The 3,830-nt window shown below is 40.5% G+C and overlaps 1 protein-coding gene across 2 annotated transcripts in view; it reads left to right on the top strand.

Moving 5' to 3' along the window:
- WHAMM (WASP homolog associated with actin, golgi membranes and microtubules) overlaps positions 1-3,830 on the top strand; it is a 55,001-nt gene that overhangs the window by 24,715 nt on the left and 26,456 nt on the right. The window lies entirely within an intron of this gene.

Here is a 3,830-nt window from a genome sequence, read left to right as displayed (position 1 = left end):
TTCCAGATGAAATGTGTTTTAGTCCTTCAGGATAAAAAGAAAAGAATTAGTCGTGTGTTTGCTTTAAAATGCACAGACAGAAGAGGTTGTGTTTAGGACTGCCGTTGATCTGGACCTAGGCCCTGGCTGGAAAATACCAGAGTTAATAGATGGATTTCCCAACAGGGCTCTACTTTTGTCAATGGATCTGCCATGGCTCACCCAAAACACACCTAAGGCCTCTTGTGTGCATGGGGATAGAAAGATAAAACGGAGACTGATGTTCTGCAGAAGTGGCTAGTGGAAACCAGAGTTTCCACCAGAACAGGGGGAAGAACAGCCTAGTCAAGGTGACATGCAGGAGTGACACAATACGAACATCTTAAAAAGCAGTTTTGTCACATCCTTCTGTTATTATATTGGATAATGGTAAAGTGTCAGTTGCCAGGTAGGGGCCAATACCAGGGACTAAACTGGGGGACCTCCAGTGCGAAAAGTGTAACTCTACAGTTAGTGCTAATGAACCAAGGTGGCAAGCAGAGAACTGCAACACATGCTCAGTAGACTTCTGAGATTTTAACAACTAAATGCCCATCTGCACTGGGCATGCTCCAGCCTGGGGCTGAGAGAAATTTCCCTGCAATTGAAGCTGTGGGCTGCTGTGAAGCATGCCAGCTCTATGCCCCTGAACTAAGCACAGGGAGGGAGCCTGTCTCTCCTTGCTCTCGGTGACCCAGGCAGCCCAAAGGAGAAAACTGCCTGAACCAAATGCAGAGAGGACAAAAGATGGACCTGCGAGGATGAAGGAAAGAGCAAATTTGTACAAAGAGACTGGGATTGGCTGGGCAAGGAGACTGGACTGGGCACCATGGAGGGAAGCCACGGGGGGACTACGAGCCAGTAGTTGGAAGTGGGAGGGGGAAACTGAGTTCAGATGAGGTGTCTGAGGAGACTGGGACTAGCTAGGCAGGAAGACTGGGACTGAGAATCTGTGGGGCAAGGGGAAAGAAGTGAAGGGGAAGAAGATTTAGTTGGGGATTGGTCCTGCTTTGAGCAGGGGGTTGGACTAGATGACCTCCTGAGGTCCATTCCAACCCTGATAGTCTATGATTCTATGAAGAGACAGGCCTAATAAGGAGTCAAAGTGCAATGGGAAAACTGGGCCTGGCTGGGCAAAGAGACTGGGCCAAAGAGCTGGAGGTTACACACTGAAATTGGACAAGGAGCCTGGGGATCGACCTTGGAACTGGGAGCCAGTGCAGATAAAGAATGTGAGCAGGTGGTGGGACGACTGGAGGCCAGGGTGGTGAAGAGAGACAGATTGTGTGAAGAACCAGGAGGGGAGAACTGGGATGAGAAGCCTGTGGAGTGGAACTGTCTAGGTAGAGGAAAGACAGGCCTGAGACAGAGACTACTGAAGGAGACTGAGTAGAAGGGGGTTGTGTTTGGAGAAAATGGGCAAAGAGTGTCTCACCCACCTCTAGTGCTGGTCCACCCAGAGGATGACTTCTGAGTGCTTGACTTTGCAACCTTCATAATGTTCTTTTAACATAGGAGTTTTTTTGAGGGGTTGGGAGAATTGCATGTAATTTAAGTATAATTTTCTAAATACATATGTATAGATTCCTACATATGTATGTAACTATTTCTGTATCTATAGACATACAGAGGCATGGAGACAACCAATTACTGAAGGTGGAATTTACATGCCGTTCATCATGGCATAAAGCATCCTGTTTTACTGAAGTAATGCACTCCACCTCACACACTCCTGTTGTGTTTTGCCAAAGTCCTCTCATCGTTTATTGAACAGTCCCCACCCCCGGTCTTCTAGCAAGCCTGGAATTGAGATCATAATAAGAATTTATGTTAATATTCAGAGAACATTTGGTGTGCACTGTCAGGTTTGAAAATTCACTATACCGCCATGCAGCTCATCAGCACTAATAAGATCATGGCCATGGAGAGCATAAATACATTTGTTTTTGTCTCCAGCAGTTTATTGCTATGGTGAAAGAGTTCATAGAAATACTTCAGGAGTTAGTTCAAACATTTCCATTGCATGTTAATGAACATATATCACAGTTACATCTAATCACACCTCAATTGGGCATTTTAAGGCTTCTAAAATGACAATGTGAGTTTCTTCCTCTCACAGAAAGAATCAAAACTGTCAGTCATCATCAAGCTTATTGAAGCCATTTTAGAAGCTGTAGCGTTTGGGAGGTTTCCAAATTGCCATTTAAAGCTCTTACAGTTTCCATTAGCTCCTATCCCTTCACATTTTTTTCTGTGATTTTATTGATTTCCTGGCAGTTAATTGGCCAACAATGTTTTATTAAGACTTTTTTTCTCTACTTTTGTGAGAGATTAAATTTTTCCTTTTAAAACATGTATCATGGAATAACAGCCAATTTCCAGCAATATGATTAGTTCACAGGGATCTTGGCTTAATAGACATCAAATATTACTATCACTTTAGAGATGAACTGGTGAGAATTTTTGTGGAGAACATTCCATTCTCCAGAGTTACGTTGATGTAACTGAGAACACAGTCTAGCCTCTGCTTTTATATACAAACACAGTAATTGAAGATATGAAAGTTGAACTTAGACTTAACACATTTTACTGTACCTAAAAATATTGATAAAAGACAGACCATATTATATATGACACAGGCAATAAAATAAATCACATTTATATCTTGGGTGTCATGCAATATTAACAATAGTCTTGAAATATATTGAAAAAAAGTCTAACTCCTGCAAAGATTTTTCATAATTTAACAACCAAACATTCCGTTTTACTATAAATTATCTGCTACTAAAGCCAAAACTGAACTATCAAGTATTTTGCCTAGAATGTTGTAATTCAATTACATACATTAAAACAAATATAATTAAAAGTGTCTGGAACTCTCCTGCCAAAAAACTTTCTGGATTATGTGGTTTGCTCAATTTACAAACATAGATACAATTACAATGCAGTATGTTTAAAGTCCTGGAGGTTCAACAATACAAAACACATAAGAAAAGATGAACTCTTACTACCTAAAAACTTGCCTTCTTATCTTAAGAATCCATAAATTCTTCTTATAACCAAGATGAACCAAACTTCACAGCTATTTTTCCTAGCAAAAATTTATTCACATGAAGGTAATTCCCTGCCAGCTTCCTGTGACTGTAGCTGGAAGATGTATTAAAGTAATTCTAGACCATTTCTCAAATGACATGTCAGCTATGAGCAAGAGTGACAAATATAGATCTGTCCCAGCTGTCATTCAGCTGCACACTACGTAAGTGTCACCAGGAAGAATGTCATACACTGAAAAAAATGACTCCAAAAGTTTTGTGGGGTTCCCAGGCTTGAAGTACTTTAAACAATTATGCAATGCTCCCTTAAAAATAGAGAACTCTGCTGATATTATTAAAAGTGTCTGCGGTGTCTGTCAGTGAACCTAGACATGTTTTACAAAGTAGTGAGTCAAGAGTAAGTAACATTTCTTATGCCTTATGTAGGGAGCATATATTCTCTCTCTCTCTCTCTCACACACGCATGCACTGACCTAGTTAAGTTTAAATATCTGTTAGCTTCTTTATAAAAGTTTAAATGGCACAGGCCTGCTCCCACTTCAGTCAGTACAAGTACTGCCATTTATTTCAAAGGGAAGCCAAGATCAGATCCTAGAAAACATTATGATACAAGTAATTAATTTGTATATATATTTAAATACATTTATTTCTATTAATACTGTACCAATACATACTGTACCAATACATACAGACTATCTGGAGGCTGAATATGGCAGAGAAAACAGCTGCTGGCTAGGTAAGTGGAGTGCACTGGCTTAT

The sequence above is a fragment of the Mauremys reevesii genome, linkage group 10 (assembly GCF_016161935.1).
Source record: "Mauremys reevesii isolate NIE-2019 linkage group 10, ASM1616193v1, whole genome shotgun sequence".
Taxonomy (NCBI): Eukaryota; Metazoa; Chordata; order Testudines; family Geoemydidae; genus Mauremys; species Mauremys reevesii.
Note: the sequence above shows the minus strand (reverse complement) of the source record. Positions and strands in the feature narration are given on the sequence as shown.